The following is a 20,843-nucleotide window of genomic DNA, read 5'->3' on the forward strand; positions in this document are numbered from 1 at the left end:
CGCAGATTGTTTGTTCAGTGGACAATTCCAAATGCATGGATTGCTGTACTTGGAGGGAAGTGCATTCCGTACGTGAACATGTATTAAACAGGCTTACGTACTCGAGTGGAGAAAATAAAACCGTCTCCACCGCTTCCATTCTATACTCTTTCCCATTTCTGTTCGCGCACGCTTCCTCTTTTAAGTATCTCCTCCCTTTTTGGCCGATATGGATCAAATCCAGCAGCGCAGTAGGTTACAGAGTGTCGAACAGATAATCCTGAGCCGAACGGACTCCACCGGATCTTATTTCTGCCCTCAGCAGGATGATAAGGAGAATGCCGTTCCCCTAAATTGTGACCTATGTACATGTATTCACTCGAAGAATAATCGTATGGATCGCAATACGTCAACTTTGTCCGCAAAACTATGTTACTTTCCTTGTTCAATTTTAATTAAAAATTGGATATAGCAGGTTGATCCAGGGAGAATGCGGGTTATAAAAAGTTTACCTACTATAGGGAAAGAGGTCTCCCGGTTCCAGGGAATGTGTGAATCCGACGCAAGATTAATGGGCAGTTATGTTGGAATTTTTTAAGACTAAAGAGAGAGCGTGACACAAGTGTTGAAAAGTCTGTGATCAGAGTCAATGGAATCACGCAGATTACGTGCAAGAACACTCTACTGGATAGGTACAAATCGATTTCTTAACCTTTTTGTTTCCGAAACTCATGTTGGGTGTATCATTCTTTTTGTGTAACTAGCGTTTTTCCATTATTAAAGGATGGGACGATGGTTATTGAGGGAATAGTTGGAAGTAACGATAGAAGAAAAGTACAGGACTTTTATTGGGACCCTTGTAAAATGGCTGACAAATTATGGTGGGGAGGAATAAGTAGGTAGTTTCTCTTTTACGGGTGGTGAACTGACACCCACCGCCACACGCCCTTGCGGAGGCTGGCGGGGTAACATGACAGGTAGTAGATGTAGGGTGGATGTAGTGTGTGTGATCTACAAGAGGAAATATTTGGGATCGCTCCTGAGAGAAAACACTCGATATTAATGGGGTATTGTAACGTACTGTTTAACGTAAGGAGATGCGAGTGAGTTTAGACAAGTATTATTGAAGGAGAAGGAATGACCGTTGGGGAAAACAATGTGCAATGGAAAACGTGGCGGGTTTGAAAATAGTTTTTAACTCTTTTGCCCATCATGACTGAGAATGAATGTACTTACGTTTGAACCAAGATGGGGGAAACCACATTAAGTTTATCACTGCTAACATATTACTTAAACCATCTTTAATCGCTTTTTTCCAAGGAGAGGATAAAGCATCAAATCACCCATTAGCGGAACTGAAATGAACCTAAGGTTCAAGACGATTCAACGGTGAAGATATTTCGAATGGAATGAACACTCAATCGTTAGTGATTCCTTTTTATTCATTGAGGGAAAATAAAAAAAGGAAAAAATAACAAGAATGAGTCGATAAAGTTCTAAATAATGATAAAGAGATGGGAACAATGGAAGGAAGGTGGTAAGATCTCAAAAATAAAGACATTAAAACAGCTGAAGGGGAAACAAAAGAAACTGAACGCATGAAAGGGAGTGGGTAGCCATGATTTGCGCGAGAAATAAATAAGAAGAAGGAAGTGAAAAGGAAATTGAAGTGTTTGAGTATAGAATTATGGAACTGGTGAGAAGAATTTACAAAGAAATGAATGAAAAACTAATGAGAGAAGAGAGAAGAAAAAGGGGAAAGAGATGGAAAGAGCATTGCATAGGTATGGCAAAATTACAGAGGCGGAAAATTGATGGTGCTAAACAACATGATGAAAGGATTTTCTGGGAGTAAAAAAAGGCAAAAACGATTCCAAGTAAAAGAACTAAGTCTATAAGTATATTGATCCATTACTTAGACAGAGACGATGGCAACAATATGTGTACAAGATCGATGGTGAAACTAACCTTAATAATTAATCCATTACGTTTAAGTATGGAGAAAAACACCAATAAGGGATCTAGAGTTTGGAATGCCTACTATTCATCGTGATAGCGGAATCACTGAGAGAAAGGAAAGCAAGCAAGACTTACACGTGTATGGATAGTTAATATCCCCACAGAACCACAGAAGAGATTAGGAGAAAAGGAAAGGAAGAGAATTTCGTGCTAGAGTACCCAAGAGGATTTAGGAAGGATTTTAGTCATGAGGTTTAATTAGTTAGATTTTAGCCCCTATTCCGGCAAAGAGTAAAGCAGCATTACGTGAAGTCCGCGGGCCAATTAGTTTAATCCTGCGGGCGAAAATTTGGAAAAAAATAAACCAAAAACTGAAGACTGAACTCACAGATGGAAATTCAAGAGAAGATGCCTTTGTCTATGAGGGAGATGTAACTTCTTAGCAGTAATGAGAATAATTATATCAAAGAATATCGACTATAGAGGTAAATTTTTGTCCTTTTTTTCTTCTTGCTTCCAGGATTTAAAAATGGCATCCTTTTTTTCATATTTGACTCGGTCAATGAAAGTTTTGCAACATTTATGTTTTTGCGGGAGGGATTTGAGCCTGATTTCAAAGCTGTACGTGAGTGTTACTGTACAAGTAAGGATGGTGGATTGATTTCGGAATGGGAAGTGTCTGTTAGGTAGGTGATATAAAATTGTTTGTTATCATTAGTGCTTATCAAATTTAAATGCGAGGAAATGGAAGGAGATGCTTGGGTATAGGAAAGCAGACAGTGAATAAAGCAGCTGAATCAGATTTTCCGATGATGATGTAATTGTTCCACCTATTTCATACGATTCTTGTTGCATTGACACTTGCGTCAAATTTATAGAACATATTGTGGCGTCTATAAATTATGGTCGATTCTTACTAATGATTTTCTCCCTTGTAAACGTATCAAGTAGTAGGCTAATTAAAGACCTGTAAAGAAATTTTTCTAGAATTCTTCTTCGGTAGAAAATTTTGATCCAGTAAACCCGTTTACCTAAATTTTCCTCTCAATTCGTGCCCCTGGTGCCATATTATCTCGCAAAAACGAATTTTTGCCTTTTCCCCAATTGATTAAATGAATAAAAGTCCGCAGGAACTCTAATCATAATCAACGTTCATGTTGATTATCATGGCTGGCCGGATTTCTATCACATTTCGGAAAATGTGTACCGGGAACAATCCATGAAGATAATTATAGATGGAAATTACATATTTCGTGTATAAACAGCAGTATTGTTATCGAGTTTTAAATGGCTGCACAGTAAAGGCATTTGAAATGAGTTTATGGGATGGGATGTTTATGAATGATGGAGTACCCCACCATTTAATTTTTTATCGTGAAAAAAAGAAGTTAAAAAGTACTGATGTTCAAAACCTATATCTATAGGTTTTCTTTCTATATAGAGATTAAATTCAACATTTGGCCTTCTTTCAATAGGTTACATGTTCTTGTACATGAATGGTACGTAAAAATATTTTTAAGCGATCAAAATAGGTTATTCGTTATGTATTTAATACTGAAGAGAATGCAAAAAGAATAAGAGCATATCTCAAAAGATATTTTCTTAATGATTCAACATTTTCTTATCTTTCCCTGAAGAATATTTTGCGACTTCGAGCATCCTCTTTCAGATAAGCCTTAAATGTTCTCAAGAGCCTTATATTTTCCTCCGTCATTTCTCATCAGTGGACATTGGAACTGATGAAAATTCACAAATGAAGGGGCATGAGTTCCGATCGACTGCGCATTTCGTCCGTTTACGTCATAGCCATATTGACACACTCGTATTGGCAACTACTATTGATACATCGGCCAGATACTGGCAGCCGACGTTGACGTACAAGAGAGTTGAAATGAAATAGTGAAGAGAGGGAGAGATTTTCAATAAATAGGCAAAAGTTTCCTTTAGACGTTGCTAGCGTCTAAATCCCCTGGCCGTTCAGAATCATCTTCCGCCCTCCCGTGAGAGAGGGCACGACCGGATCAATGGAGCAGTTTGAGGAGAAAATCGGAACGGAGAACTGCCAGAATGAAAAGCACAGTCCGAAACAGTTTATCACGAAGTGTGTCTGTAATCCTCTCCTTTTATGAGTACTCGCTCGCAGAAAGTTGAGCAAAATAAAATTTAAAAGAAAATTGGCAACCCATTTTTTCCAGGAAGCTTTTTCCAGTGATGGAGAGAGGTTTTTAAGGCCTTGAGTTCTTTCCGTCTCTTCCCAACCGCCCACCCTCCCTCCCCCCCACCCACCCCGTTCCCTCGTAAACCCTCCTCTAAGAACTTCGAACATCACTTTCTCAATGTCATGCCTCCGCAGTGCGATCCAAGGACGACGCAGCCAATGGGTTACAACACGGCGCGAGAGGGAGCTTAGTAGTTCCTCTCGCGCCACTTTAAAGTCATCATCACCCTCATGAGCCCATCATCATCAACATCTTCCCCCCCCCCCTCCCTCCAAAAGGGACGAGGGTGCGGGGCCAAGGGGAGTCAGCGAAGGTGGGACGGGGAACAGGAAAACTTTCGCTGCGATCCCACCGTCCGACCTTCCTCGCCGGGTGAGCCGGTCTCCCGGCAGCGTGTATGTTAACTATGTTCCGTGTACACGCACTCTCCGGCCGGTCCGGCTTGGTTGGCGAATCCACAACGGCGCACGTCCAACCCCCTCTCGGTCCCCTCTAAGCCTTTACGACCCACACTTCCTTCCTCCGTCCCTCCCGAAGTAGGTACACAGCGGTTGATGTTCCCTCCCGGAAGATAGGGGTGCAAGGGGGGGAGGGGGGCTCAGGCGATGAGTAGGCAGCGAGAGAAGTTGGTATTCGCCCATCCCTTTTCGACCTCTTGATGATTTAACCAAATATACCCAAAGTGTACGAGATTCAGGAGAAGTTATAAAGAAAACAATAGTGAATTTTTTTAAAAAGATATTCAAATCCTTTCAAATAGAATTGAAGAGTATGATTTGTGGCATAAATTTTATCTTTCGTCACGACTCTGAAATGTTGTCAGGGTTTTGAGGCGGTAGATGAGCCCCTTGAAGTCATTCAAGCTACATCTTCTCCTATACCGGTTCGTAGGAGCGCGAAGAAAGTTCACTTCCTTCTATCGTAGTGGTTCACATCCCTTCTTCCTTTGTGGAAGCGATTCCATTTTCTTGTGTAGACCAGAGGATTTGAGATGAGGGTACGGAGAAGAACGAAGGAAATAGTTTGGGCTGAAAGAACGATGAAACTTGAAATTGTTGCATACATGGTGGGGTAGGAAGGAGAGTTGCTAGGGGAAATTACGAGGGTCATCCGGAAAGTAGTACCCGTTCGTGCCGCATGAAGTGCTGACGACGCGAGTAGCCGCTGGACGAGGTCAGATAGCTTCAGTGGCTTGTCTGCCTTCTCTGAGCCAAGTTGCGTGACGCTAGCATTGCCTGTGTTGTTTCTGTGATTGTTTACAATGTTTAAAAAAATTGAGAACGCCGCCAGTTGTGAAGTGAGGGCAGTGATTAAATTCCTCAATGCAAGAAACGTTCGCCCATGTGATATTCATCGCCAATTAAAGGAGGTGTATGGAGACAATGTAATGGACGAGTCGTCTGTTCGGCGGTGGTGTCGCAACTTCAACATGGGGAGGGGGAACACACACGACGATGAGCGTTCGGGGAGACCGTCTGTCATTACAGACCAACTGGTGAGCTCAGTTGACGAATTCGTGAGGAACGATCGGCGCGTCACAATTGATGACATCTGTGAGCATTTTCCCAATGTTTCTCGAACAATTGTTCATGAAATTGTTAAACACCATCTGCATTATGCAAAAATTTGTGCAAGATGGGTCCCTCGCGTATCTCAATGAGCTGGCGGCGAAGGACTATGCAGCAGGAATACAGAAACTTGTCACACGTTATGACAAATGCCTTAATTTGCTTGGAGATTATGTTGAGAAGTAGTTTAAAGTATCCTCTTTCAAATAAAATTTTTTATGTTTGTTAATATTTACTTTTGTGTCTTTATTTCACGAACGGGTACTACTTTCCGGATGACCCTCGTACGTATGCAACGTAGATAAGGTGTTTGGTGGAGATATAAAAGAGTTAGAGGGATGTTGAGGTCTAAGAAAGACGCTGGGAGAAGAGACAGGAAGAGGATGTAGGGTATGGAGTGTAGGACATGGAGGGTAGGAGAGAGTGCATGAATCACTGTAGAAGGAAATGATGTAGCTGCGTGAAAATGTGGCGCCGTCCAAAAGCTGTCCGTATCCGCTGGGCTGCTGATGATGATAGAAGGTGTTTGAAGCGCCCCAACTCTTGTTTCACTATAATTTCAACTTAGCGAAGTTTACCACATGGCAGCTCAACAACATCCATGCCTTAGGTTTCGAATCGCCGCTGGGGAATGGAATTGGTTACCCTCGGGTTAGCGGGCGGGTGAGATGAGCAACGCACCAACCGGATCCTTACGCTAGCCAGCTGTGATGGCCATGGCTGATTCATCTCCCTTCCGAAAGAAGTGATTGACCTGAATCGGTAAAGTTAATTAGATGCCAAGCTCCTCAATTACGGAGAAGCATGGGGTACAATAAATTGCACCGTTGTCTTCCTCGTATCCGCAAAGTTTGAGTTCAACTTGATATTTATTGAGAAATTTATTTCATTTATGTCGTATTGCAGTCGACCATTACGGTAAATGCTCACTATTTTCGAAAACAAAACTTATGGATATTATTAAGAGATTACCGCTATTTTTCAATCGACATTCAATCACTAATATTTTTGGGTATAATACGAAATCCGAACATTTAAGTTAGCATGGCATGTATTCGTCAATAACTGATGGAGCTCAACTGGTTCTAGTATATTTTAAGGAAATATACTGTGAACATATTTATGTGATTATTTATATAAAATTTTCCATTGTCGTGGTATTTGGTAAAATATTAAGTATATCGTAATTCGTATTAAAATTGGGTTAGGTTGGGTACCGAAATGTGATTATCATGTCTTGGTACCTTTTTTATCTCGATGAAATCAGGTAGCGAGCCCTCCGCATATCTAAAATATTTACTCATTAATCACATTAGTTATTGATTTTTTCTTGTAATGATGATTTTCCTTCATATATACGCCAACATACTACGTCACCTTAACAGTCGTCTTGAATTATAGAGTTACTTGGAAATAAGCGGAGCAGAAATGAAATCTGAGTCGGATCATTGCAAACGTTTTACACTTTTTACCCTAATCGTATTCTCCAGTCTATTTTCATCTAAACTAATCTTTTTAATTGCAGAACTGTACCTGAGGACGGAGAAACTTTTATAGTATATTTTTGTCGATAAAACCATAACCGCTTCGTTTAGGGGATTCCCGCGATGTTCATTCCTCATGCAGATGCGATGAAACTGTTATCATCCATATTTATTTCGCCACTATGGGAATATTTTGAGACTTAAATTTGTGCCATTTTTCAGAATAGATTCCTTCGTTGTTTTTTACGGCGATTTATATTTTCCGAAAATCAAAAATACTCGCAGCTGTCCCGAAATGATCCAACGATTCATCCGTCTTGCTTTCCAAGCCAGAACAAGCTCTAGCCTCGCTTGAACTTTGCTTCTGAGACCTTGATCGGTGAGTGTATGACGGAAACAGTCTCTTTTTTAGCTTTTTTGAGGGAAATGACAGGAATATACAAATGATATTGGATCATTTAGAGGTCTCTTCAGGTATAAAATGCGGTGAAAAGGCGACATGCATACGTATACACGCAATCATATTTTAGAATTATTATTAAAACTTATTTGTGCAGATAGACAATGACAGGTGGCACACAAGTCCCAAGTATTATAATCAAACTTGCCTTGGAAAAAATAATATGACATGAATCAATATCACAAAAGATAATAAATAAAATCAGTCAGTAAAAAAATACACTTGAAGGAAACTTACAAACACAAATCTCTGACCCAAAAAAATTCCCATTTCATCAACATCAGTTTCCCATTCAACAAGAAAAAAAATCAAAAATTAAGCTGTAACATACAATTTTACGCAACACATCAATCAAATTATTACATAAATTATTTACATATTTTCTTAAAAGTGCTTACCCTGTTAGGAAAGGGCTCGAATAGTATGATTTTTTGATTTAATTACTTGCACCATAATCCGAAGCAGTAGTTTACCAAAGTTTACTCCGATAATTATTTGAAGCACTTAAAAGGAAAGGGTAACTTTTTTCGACAAAACTATTCAATTAGTTTCAAATTTAATAATAATATGAACCATTACAATTAATACTTTTGCTTTTTCTTTATACTGGGTAGGCATGAATTTTTCTCCGAAATTCAAAATATTTTAGAAACTTGTTTTTGAGGAGTTAACATTTTGTAATGGTCGAAGGTTTCGAAGTAAAACATTTATTTCATTAATTAATTACTTAAGGATCAAACAATATGCCATGGTTCTATATTTGGTAGAGTTTGGCCACTGCCCAAAGGATCTCTTGCTCAAGTGCTTGCCACGCTTCTGGCCACCCTAAATTAATAATTAATACAAGACGTGTGATTTTCTGTTAAAGGCGAAACCACATTAGGAAATAAATTTTCTCCCTGCTCTGTTTGCGTGAATTCTACACACCACAGAGATGAGTATGTGGTGAAATGCCATCTTTCGGAACTAACTTTTCGGTGACTTTATTAGTTTCCGTGTGCATTCTAGGCACCGTGCCTGAAACATCGCCAGTTAACTTTCGTAACATTCCAGGAACAGTCGGTCGCCATCTTTCACCGGCATCTTACATCATGCTTGTAAAGGCTAACGGCTACATTACGGCTTTTGTGGTTAATTGTAAATTTATTCTCTAGATTAGCAGGTAAGTCAGGAAATATATTAGTTACATGTATACTGGGCTCCGAACTTTCATTCATTGGTTAGGTGGTTTAAAGATGTTTATTAATAGAGTAAAGTTAATTCTTAAATATGGCTTTTTACTCTAATTCCATTGTGGGTGTCAAATTTGTTTTCTGTTTTACACTAAATATTATATTTAGATAAATAATGTTATCCGTATTCCTCCAATCGTCCATTCCGTAGCCAAACTACAGTGATGACTTTTAAAGACTATTTTGTTAAAATAATAATGATATGGGTGAAATATTTCCAATTTTAGCAAAAAACAGTGTAGCCAAGTGTAATATATTGTGAATCTTATATTAAAGGCCAATTAATTAATCATATATTTCCGAGATTATTGTCCGTCATATACGCGATAAGAGTTTCATCAGTGTATTAAGGAATGAATCACTCTAAGTAAAAAGCACGGAATACCCAAGTAAGGAAATGCAACGTCATCTTCCGCGAAAATCGCAGTTTTTGTCGGTCATCATGTCTAATGAATTCCTCAGAATCAGCACTTGCCATTTCCATACATTTCTTTGCCAAAAAAATTAGACTTCATGACAAAAATGAAGTCTCAGTTTGAGATCTCAAAGGGAGAAATATAAATGCTTCGTGTTTCAGTGCTACGCTATGCATTGCCTCCACCCACTCCGTTTGTGAGGCTTGCTAGGAAATTTTTATTGGCATCGATGATCGGAATTCACTTTCGTTACCTAGATGTTTGTCATTCAGTACCAATCAAGAATCAATGTCGATCTCTCATCGCATCCGAATTGACTGAGAAACTAAACACTAAGTCACCTCGAAAGTATAGTACTGTAAACTCGAGATACTTATTGGTACTGTAAAATTCCGCAAAATATATGGGCAGTACTATGTAAAAAAAAGAGAGGGGGGAATTGCCTAAATGCATCTGGCCTGCAGATGAAAATGGGCGAACAAGCAGTGGAATTAACGCCAATGTTTGACTGTCCTTTGAATTTAGCTTCATAAATTACGAATAAACCTCATAAATTACCATTTGAGGATCGCAAATATTTGCTGCTGTATTTCAGAGCGTGTGGACGTCAGCAGTTCGAAAAAGTCATCTCCAAATTAGAGTTTATGCTTGTATTTCAGCTAGATTAATTTCAGGGAATAAGTTTAGAGCGAGCACATCGATTACGAGTTATAACGCTAAATATAACACACTTTTGGAAATAGGTTTATTGATATCGTTTACGTCACGCTCAATCAAATCATTCCCGGAATGAAACATAGAAATATTATTCAAAATGCATGCCGTAAGTAGCTTTATTTGAATGATCAGCGGAATCATTCAAATGGTTTATTCACGCTAATTCCTCAGCATTACGAAAAATTATTCGCACCGAAGGATGAGGAATGGAAATAATTACTCTTTTGCCTGACAAGTGTGCCAAAATAAAAATTACTGAACGTTTCTCCCGTGATTTTGGCATAAAATAATATTTTACACGATGTTGAAACTCTTCCACCAATGACAGATTAAACTCGAAGTGATGAAAGGCATTTCGGAATGCGTGATGAGGAGATGAAATATCGATTGAGGTGATATTAAACAGTTGAAACAGAAACTGATGAAAGAACAATGAATAATTCCCCCGTATTTTAATGAGCTAGCTACGTGATGTTTTCATTCGCCACGCTCGAAAGACTTTCGAGCTATTCTTGCTTTACTGGACTTTCTAAAAACTAAACATATTTCTGTATTTTTAGATTTCACAATATTTTAACTTTGACGCATGTCCGAGGAAAACTTTATATTCAACCCCCGTCGACTGAAATTGTGCCTTTATGTCATCAGCAGTATGAAGTAGTAATCAATCCTATAATTGGTTTTGCTCAACTCACCTTACAATTATTCCTTATGCTAACCTCCAAGCAATTAATGGATAGAGACGAAATACTACTGGAGTTTGACGGGCATGGTCTTCATTGCATCTCAATATTCCCCTTGGCATAGGCTTTTGTTGACAATTGAATTGTCATTTCTTAAGGTTTTCTACGTTGATATATGAAAATGTATGAGTTGCCAGAATTAGAAGAAATTATCAAAAACAAATATTACATTTTTAATAAATAGGTTTGATAGTTCATGTTTAAGATCATGGCAAAGCATAGTACAAAGGTCCCATTCGTACTTAAATATATGCATTATTATTATTACGTATCTAACGGTTAAGGTAGGTTTTGGATGGACACAATTAACAAATCAATATTTTGAGACTCCTAATAAAACGCAACCCAACATCCTACTCTAAAATAAGCCCCAATATCTCCAAATACTTCCTCTATCCCTTCAACCCATCCAACATCCCTATTCTATTTCTGCCCTTTCCTCGTTTGCCTAACATTCTCCCTTCTATTAGTCTTAAACATCCCACTGCCGGTCAATACCCCTTTCATCCCCTTTTTCCTGCCTCCATAGGATTTCTCCCAACAAACCCCTGTCCTCGCCCACCATACCATGTACTCCTCATTTGTTTTCTTCTCTGTCCATTTAACCTTCTCCATCCTTCTCCACATCCACATTTCAAAAGCCTCCGGTCTACGTCTATCATCCTGCTTCAGTGACCACGTTTCTGCGCCGTACATAGCTACGCTCCATATCAAAGTTATAACGAGTCTTTTCTTAACATCCTTACTCAACGTTTCTCTCATCAACTCCCTCCTCCTTGTGAAAGCCTCTTTGTCTAGCACAATTCTTCTCCTTACGTCCCTACTACTTTGATCATGTTAGGCCAAAACACTTCCGAGATACCTAAACTGTTCAGTTGCTGTAGTTTTTGCCCTCCAATATTAAAGTTTTGCTTAGCCTTTTTCTTTCTGGAAAAACGCATAACCTTTGTTCTATTTATATCGCAATATAAAAAATAAAAGCAATGCTTCCTCTGACAAGGGAATAGAGAGACCTATACCGATTTTATAATTGGTTCTGAAAAGTTAATCAGGTTTCGCTCGAGCAATATCCTCTTATATCTGGAATCACCTTATCCCTGCATTTCGAAATTCACGCGTGAAATGAGGAAAGAGGTGTGATATCAATAGCATATTAGTGTTTTCGACAGGAATAAAATTTTCAGTTATTTAGAAAAACAAGTTGAGTGAATATTTCCCTTATGCTATATATTTCACCAAGTACGGCATTTTGTCATGATTTACTGTATACTGAAGGATATTACATTTTTATTTTACATGTACATAATTCTTTCGTGCAATGAATCAATAATTTAGTCGTAAAAATATACAATTTAGCATTTATGGCATTAAATGTCAAATGTATTTTTTGCTACTCTCTTTCACTTTTAATTTTCTTTACTTGCCCACTTCACATCACTTACAATCATGAAAAGTGGACAAAGGTCTTAGACTCCGTCAAATCCTCTCAACCAGAAAACACATCGACAATTTCCCTGAAATAGCATAGTATAATCACTAACAGGACTAGTATTTTTTTGAACGTAATACGCAGACCTGGGTTTCCATGGACCCGAGCGCGATCGAAACCACTTAGTGTCCCCACAAATTAATACCGCTCCGCGCTAAAGTGCTCAACCTTCTCTATTCAAATGCGACTTGATCCTCAAATATGAGGGTGACATAGTCCCGCATTTTCAACCGTGGTATTTTGACGAGACCACGGAAGCTTATTGAGGTTGAGCAAGCTTGAACCAACCTCACATTTAACAGTCTTAAATGTAATTTCCTTCCCTCATTTGCAATTTCTTGAGCACCGAACCACAAAACTCGCAGAGTGCCTCAACTTTTACACGCGTGAAATGTCATTGCCATCTTGAAGACCCTTCACGAAATGATTTCCCCACACTAAGGCCGGAGGAGATAGTTTTTCCCCCTCGAGGAGAGAGAGGGGGGAGGAAAGCCTTTCCCCGTCCACCTCTCACCCGGATACGTTTCAAATGTCAAGTTCAAAAACGAAGAAAAGAGACTCTTTATCCTTCCCGAAAGCCACCACTCCGACAGTCGGCCATCTTGAGAGCACATCCAACGAGTGCGGGGAAGGTCCGTCCACCTGTGTGTAGGGGAGGGTGGGAAGAGGAACTCACCCCCTTGTGTGTCCCCGGGGGTAGGGAGGTGAAGGGGACGTTTGAGGGGGGAAGAAGAAAGCAACAATGAGGCAATTAAACCACATCTCTCCTTTGTTCTCGACGACGAAAGCGCACTCGAAGCGGACGCCAGTAATTTAATCACTCTTTGAGTGAACAACAAAAGCTCTCTCTTGAGGAAGTAGTCGTGGTCTGGGTTTATTTTTGAGGTGCGGGGTGGAGGAGAAGAATAAAATGAGAAACGGGGGGAGCACCTGACCTGGATATTCCTTGTGCATGGAGAGGAGGAGAGGATAATCCCCGCGAAGTGTGCCCGACTTACGTCACGAGTACTCCACCGCGATTATTTTCGTCTTGCCTCACTCCCGCAGCTCGAGAATTCCTTATGCGCGGAGGTTTTTTTTTTATCGATATGAATTGCGCACTCGACTCGCTCGAAAGCCTTAAAGACGTGGTGGTCACACGCCTCGGGTGGTTTTGTTTTTTTCCCCTCCCTCGCGGGGGAGAGGGCACGGATGGCGGGGGTAAGGAAATGCTCAGGTAATTCTCTCGGGTCGCCTCCCCCCCCCGCTCGCTCACTCCGAGGATCGCTAGTTCGGAAAGGGGGTCGACGATTCGGATTTATTGGGGTGGAATTCCCTCCACGCATCACCCCACCCCACAATCCTACCCCCAAAGCTCGTCTCCACCACCTCGTTCCGATTCCCACCCTCTCCCCCCCTCCCCCATGACCACAACAATTCAACTCTCTCCCGCTTTTGGAACTCCGTCAGCGCTGGTGCGTCGTTATCCTCGAGGCTCCCAAGTGACTATTATTTGGCTTAAAATCCAGCGAATTTATTCAGAAATGTTCCAACGGTTTCTGGACGGTGATTGTTTTCCTTCTTGACAGCGGCGTGCAGTGTCGTACCTTTTGTTTACTCGGGTCTTGTCTGCTGCTAATTCTTACTGTTCGCCTCTCGTATGTCAGACGTTTTAAGCTGCTTAGGGGTAGATAGACTTTGTCTTTGATGGCGATTAAAATCGGAATACGATAAAATGGCACTTAGCAAAAATACTAATTATTTTTAGAATTAAAACGCGGAACTTTTAATCTCCGCTTATATAGGGGAAAAGGGAGATTGTTTATAGGCACTGTGGTTGTACGTATTCATCAGTGGATGGGGAAAAATTCATGGACACCTCAAAGAAAGGAATGGTATGTTTCTGTTCACTCTTCATCTATATCTGGACCCAAAATATCTACACACAAATTATTCAGGCACGCACGCGATGAATGCACAAATATTTGTCACTTTTAAATTTGCGAAATGACACTATTTGATAAGTATTTCCTGAAACAGATGTCACGTGGTCAATTTTTTGGCGTCAAATCTATTTTATCCACCCCCCGAACTTTATGCATAAAAATCGTTATCGTATGATTAATAGAAAAAATATTGTTTTGAATACGTTAGCGATTATTTGCAATGCTCTTGTCGGATTCTGAGTCTGCCGATAGACGGACAGTAATAATGCATTCAAAATGGTTTAATATTTTCTGCCTTTGATAAGTTTTCAGAGAAAAGTTTTTTGTTTCCTTGATGTGACTAAGGGTCGCCGGACTTGACTTGGAGATTGGAACATGACCTAGAGGAAATTACATTTGAATCTTGGAAAGACAATCACAACTTCTGATTGGATTCATGTTTAATGATTACTGGCGAAGTTTTCTAGCTTTACGGCACCTAACATCTCTTTTTCACATCTTTTCTATTGCTCTGGAATATTCTACTGTTCTAACAAATGTAAATTTACGCCTAATTATATTTCAATTTCTAGTTGCAAATTAATAGATTTTTATAGCTTTTCCCAATGTAAGTTAAGAAATCGTGCTTCCCTTTAGACTAACAAACGTTAATTACCAATTAAGATAATTTTCGAGCAATTACTTGAATTGGCTACCGTGTGTGTACCCAGGAAAATAACTTCATTAATTATTAATCAGAGGCTGCCTTAACGATAGATAAGTCCCAATGATAAAAGGCAAACAAGTTATTAATTTACGTCATGCCACAAAAGCAGGTAAATTGGATTGCCATAATTATAGAGAAAATTTTCCCTGCATTTTGCTTTGAATGTAATGACATCGTCTTCAAACCGTATAGTTTGAGGCTCTGTGTTTAACTCGGTGAAAAATTTCCATATTGGAAAGAAATCATAATCAGAAATAATGATTTCCGATGTTGTATCTATACTATAGTGAAAATCAAAATTGTTAATTGTCCTTATGCTTCACAATCGTTTTCAATTTTATGCTGGGATTCATCTGAAAATAAGAATTATTTTAGATCCGATGTCATTATTTGGCGCAACGCCCATGTCGAAAAAATATCATGTCAAGTGATGTAAACATTCGTACTCTCCTCATTGCAAAAATAATTTTTCAACCATTAAAGAATCACTGTCTAATACTACATTCCCATTTAGTGGGCACCAATGGTCATATAGCGTACGTAGATAAGGGAGACCTTTCGACGGAACTACAGCCAGAATCAGCGAAATATAGTAGTGTGTGCGTGAACGCGGTTTTAAACCACTTTTACGACTGGCATCAAGCGATGCGGGCAAGGAGGGTGGTTTAGGGGGGTGTGACTCACGTGAGACTTCCTGCTCATTTCAATCTCGCTCCTCCGTGCCCTTTCACGAGGCGTCAGCGTGTCTCTAAGTGCCTACGCATTTCGCCGCACCCTCTCGACCTTCTCTCGCTCATCATCGCCGCGCCCTTCCCCCTTCTTCCTTCTCTCCAATGGGAAGATCGGCCAACCAATCAGCTTGTCTCGCCGAGACTTCTCACCTTAGGATCGTCTCACGGAAGGAAGGGGATATGCCAAGGAGCCAGTTTTGTCGCATCGCGATTTGCTTACTCCATAATTATGAGGAAGTTAGTGGGTGAATAAATGATGAAATCGCCTCCGGCAACCAGATCAAGCGGCTTAAAGGCTGATTTGAAGGGTACTTTTCAGTGAACACAGGGCGTGCCAGGCCGTTGGTTAGCGCCTATCGAAACTGGAGACCCTGGTTGAATATCTGGCGACTGTGTGCACTCCGAGCTTTCCCTATGGTTTACGATTAACGAAGAGTAATATTTTTTAGAACTATGACAGATGGTTTCGGTAGTTACACGGTGTGAGAATGAAACAGTAAGTGTTTATTGTTAAATATTCATCAGTAATTAATTCCACGGGAATAAAATCAAAATGCAAATTTTCTGCAGACTCCAATGTATTTAGTTGCATTAGGTAATGTATCCCACGGAAAAAGTATCTTAATTCATCTTCTGTGTTGGGGCCAGGGTGGAGGTGTGCTATCAGTGTGCTTGGGGTATTACTATAATTTACATTTGCTCGCAAAATGACGGCAAAAATGTGACCAAACCGACATCAGATTTCCGTCAGTAGGGAATACGAAACTTGACACGGGTCCAACGTGCCTGGTAACTTTTCGTACATTATCTTCCATTACTCATACGAGTCTAACAAAATGGACTACTGTATCCATAATTAAAGTAAAAACTAAATTATGCGGAAAGTTTCCATTTTTGAGCATATCTGTACCTTGCTATCTAATAAATGCAAGGGAAAAAGCGGAATCCTTAGTCGCAATAAATGTGGTCGCAAAAAAGAAGGGATATTTTTTATTTCAATATTATTTGAGGGTGCATGAACAGATACCCTTTTCTGGATGCGGTGTTGCAATTTAATATGCCCAGTGTAGCCAACGCTTAGTCATTTTGAAGTCACATTACTTTGTCCAAGACATAATTCGTTCTGTGTTTGTGTGAGCATATGCATTCTAATCCCACCGTCCTCTTTCCCATTAGGTTGTCTCCGAAGAGCGGCGTGGCGGCAGCGGATGGATGTTCCTGCGGCAATTTAAAATGTGAGTGACGCTTTGATTTTTTTCCGACTCCCTTTGTCGCGTGCGAGAGAATCCTGAGGGGACGGCCATTACGACCGTGACGAGGGGGACCCGCGTTGCTCGGGGTAAAAAGCGTCGCGGCAAAAAGATTGCTCAACGTATAACAAATTAGCGGACTGTTTCCAAATTGGACAGCCCGTCCCGAGGACGACAACGCTCCCCAGTAAGGAACGAATGTTATTCCGTCCTCTTTTTTTGTTTGGGCGAAACGCAGAAATTTCAGTTTCGCGAGCACTCTCCGAAATAAAAAGAAGAAAATTCAGAGGTGGAGTGGTGGAGATTTAGCGGAATTTTTACCGCTGGAACTTTCTTTTTTTTATCCTCTCGCGAGGAATGCGGTACTTATTTGCGTAAAGATAAGGCACCCACGGAGTTCTCCGTTCCTAATTTGCCACGGGAAGGATTTATTTTTTTAAAGACAAGAGATACGCCCGAGTGCTTTTGTCTTTGTGTGCGTCTCACAGATGATTAGTTCATTACCCAATCGGTCATGCGTTGGAAGTTCTTAGAAACTTGTATGCTGTTGGTAAAAACTCTTTATCTATTGATGTCTCCGTCAGTCAACACACTTTTTTTAGGACATCCTCCTCGATTTACAGACCTCGTGTTCGGCATGAAGGCTCAAGACCAGGTTAAACTAACTGAAGAAGTAGTTTGTCCTCATATTATACAATTTTTCCTATTAACATGGTAAATGAAATTTCATTTAGGATATGCTTGAGAATACCAATAAGCTAAGTGGTGGTAAAACTATGTGCACGTATTAACCTTCATTTCAACGCATGAATTAATATGTGTTATTTCACGAATATCTGATAAATTTTATGTGGAAATTTGCTTGGTTTTGTGACCTTTTGGCTCCTCTACGAACTTAAGAATGCTTAACTTCCAGATGGGCTAATAATCTAAAACACTGGCTGTTAGTATTGCAATGGGTAATTTTTTTGTAGGTTAATAGGTTAACGGGATTTTATTTGCATTGGTCCCTATTTATCCGTAATGCAGCACATTTTAAGGTATCCCTCCATATTCCAAGCTCTTTCTGTTGGCAAAATTATGGCATTATAAATTAATATGGAGATTTGCAAACTGGCAGAGTGAAATAATACGCTTAGGTAAAACTATGATAAAATGACAATTGAACGTAACTAATGGAAGGATTAGTGAGTCAAAGGATGAAAGCCATCTATACGTCCCACATACTCCATGTGAAATTAAATAAATAACCACACACGATAATGGACGCATGTAGTTTCAAAATAACATTGTGTCTCATCTTTACCATAAAAAGAAAAAAATAATTAGAGAATAATATATTCGGAGATGTAGAAATTTCAACGGATAGAAGAGAGACACTTGACGATTGTAGGCGTAGATAATTACAATTGCAATCATCCAAGTTTTCGATTAACATTTTGTAAAATCGCAATAGGAAACCGAGGAGAATTATTTTTAATGGTACCACAGTCAAGAAATATCACGGTACGGCAGACAATACGTCAAAAACAAATTGTAACCTTTAAATGGTCGAGTGCTGTCACATGAATGTATTTCTTTAAACTCCTATTACATGATTACCAAGTGGAAGAACCCACCCTATCGTTTTTCATATTGTAATTTTATTGGCATAATTTAAAGGTTTGTCATCATTTTGTTAACTAATGCATGAAAATAGAGAGATAGATGGAAATATACAGAGACAACTCATACCTAGTAGTACTAGTGGTAGTATAAGTGGGAGGCGACCGACAGCTAAGGTCATTTGTGCCATTAGGGATGGATGGTAAAGGAAGGATGGAGAGAAACCCGGCGTCGGTATCAGCCTACTCTCGTCGAAAGGTGCCAAGGGGTCCGCAGCTTAACGTCCCATTCGACGGACGGCGTATTCACTCTCAAAGTGCTCTCCACAAAGTAACTCAAGTAGGGATCGGGATACCACTGAAAAATATCTTCCGTCTCCGGGATTCGACCCCGGGCCCTCTGGGTGGGAAGCCAGACAACAAATACCTCTTTACAAAGAAGTTTGATTTACATATGTCGTTTACACCTTAATGAAGACTCTTAAGAGAAGAAAAGTATAAGTATGATATATTTTTTTATTTGGAAACCGGTGATACAAGTAATAACGTACCTCATCTAAAGTGGTCGTATTTTTCTATAAAAATAAGCAACGGTTTTAGAATGCAAGTTCATGAATTCAAAAGTTACTTAACATTATAAAGAAGTAACTTCAAGCGTATTTCTAGTTATTATCGGAAGGCCAATTATTCTATTAGATAACGGAGTCATGAACTTTTCTAGTGTAACTTTACTAATACAGTCACTTCAGTAAATAATACCTAGACAAAAGGCAGCATATAAAAAGTCAATGGACGTGAATTTTTCCTTTGCCTTCGATTTGACATATTTGGTAAGAATATAATATACAAAACTAGCGATAAAATTTTAATAGTTTATCTTAAGAAATATTTCCTTTTAGGATTGATTGAGGTATTTTATCATCACTATCTAATTAGTCTACGCCATCAATTCCTTTTAGCCTTTTAGTATTTCTAAGGAAAAGAAGAGAAAAATTCGAGGAAAATAGCACAGTCTGTCACGCCTCGTGAGGCCTTTAAATTCAAAATTCGTTCGTTACGGAAAGATGTAGTGAAAGCCATCTATGTCCACAATTTAGAGAAAATCTGTTAAAATAATATTTTCCGGAATTCTCTCTTAACACTCTCTTTTCAACCGAGCTAATAAAATTAAATTTTGCCCAACCTATGTACTCATTCCTTCCTTTGACTTTCCATCGAGTTGCACACAGAATGAATTGCCATTTCGCTCAAGCGTCATTAATTATATTATTATTAGCGATTGCTATTGACAGCGACTCCCATTAAAATATTAAAAATACTTTAAATCAATTAGAAAGTTTTTAGTTGAATTAGTTTATTATCTTTCCAAATCCTACCCAGCTGAAAAATACAATCGTGAACAGCCTACTTGATTTGAAAAATACTTTTTATATGAACTCACTACTACAAGGTATTCTGTGCACGTAGGTCTTAGAAATAGCTTTTGATACATATAATAATTTCACGTTTATTTGCCAACTAAAATAATTCCTAACATTCTTCATCCCGAGGGATCTTAAGGAGGTCCATTAATCACAAGCTGCTTTTCGGGACACATTTCGACCGTCCATCTTACCGCACGTGAAGCTTTGCCATATTTTCTCCACCACCCTCCTCGTCTCTTGTGCTACGTGACCTCTACCACTTAGCTTCCTCGGAGATCTTCTTCCTCTCTTTTTCGGCCCTAATCTAACATTTCTTTATTCCTCTTCCCATCCAGCTTATTAACTTTATCATCCCCTTCTGCCTCCTTCGACTTTTTCCCAAAACTTCCTTTCTTCACCAAACACATCTAACACTTATTGGTTTGTTTTTCTCCCTGTCCAACTTATTTCCTTCATCCTTTTCCACACTAACGTCTCAAAAGCCTCCAATCAACGTTCATCCCCTTTCATCGAGATCCTAATTTCGGAATCTTGCGGAACGCTATGTTCTCCTCGTCAAAGTCTTCCAATAGTGGATTAAAAAAACCAAGAAATGGTAATTATTTATTTTAGGCATCTTGACCCCCCCCCCCATCTTAGTCCCCTTCACCGCCTCTGGGATTCTATTCGTCGATTCCCACCCCTTTATAATTGCTTCTTTTATCATGCCGAAGACATCCAAAATTACACTTCGATCATCCCTTTAGCGGAGTCTTCTCCCATCAACGCTCAAACTCGAAGAGACGGAAACCCATCTCATTTATGCAATTAAGTTCCCTTCGAAAAAATAATCAACCACCCTCCTTTCCCTTTCCGAAAGGGCCGAATCCATTTCCGCTCTTTGCGCCGGGCGTCGCGAGGCCGAGGATTCCGAAATTTCCATCTCCGGAGGGGGGGG

General features: G+C 39.6%; 1 protein-coding gene across 1 annotated transcript in view; it reads left to right on the top strand.

Annotated features, from left to right (window-relative positions):
* The window catches only part of LOC139698710 (insulin-like growth factor-binding protein complex acid labile subunit), a 1,245,847-nt gene that overhangs the window by 865,894 nt on the left and 359,110 nt on the right, over nt 1-20,843 (top strand). The window contains exon 8 of the mRNA XM_071597590.1: nt 16,805-16,863. The gene's annotated coding sequence lies outside the window, so the exon portion shown is untranslated. The remainder of the gene's footprint in view (nt 1-16,804; nt 16,864-20,843) is intronic.

The sequence above is a fragment of the Hetaerina americana genome, unplaced genomic scaffold, assembly GCF_022747635.1.
Source record: "Hetaerina americana unplaced genomic scaffold, ioHetAmer1.1.p SCAF_9, whole genome shotgun sequence".
NCBI classification, from domain to species: Eukaryota; Metazoa; Arthropoda; class Insecta; order Odonata; family Calopterygidae; genus Hetaerina; species Hetaerina americana.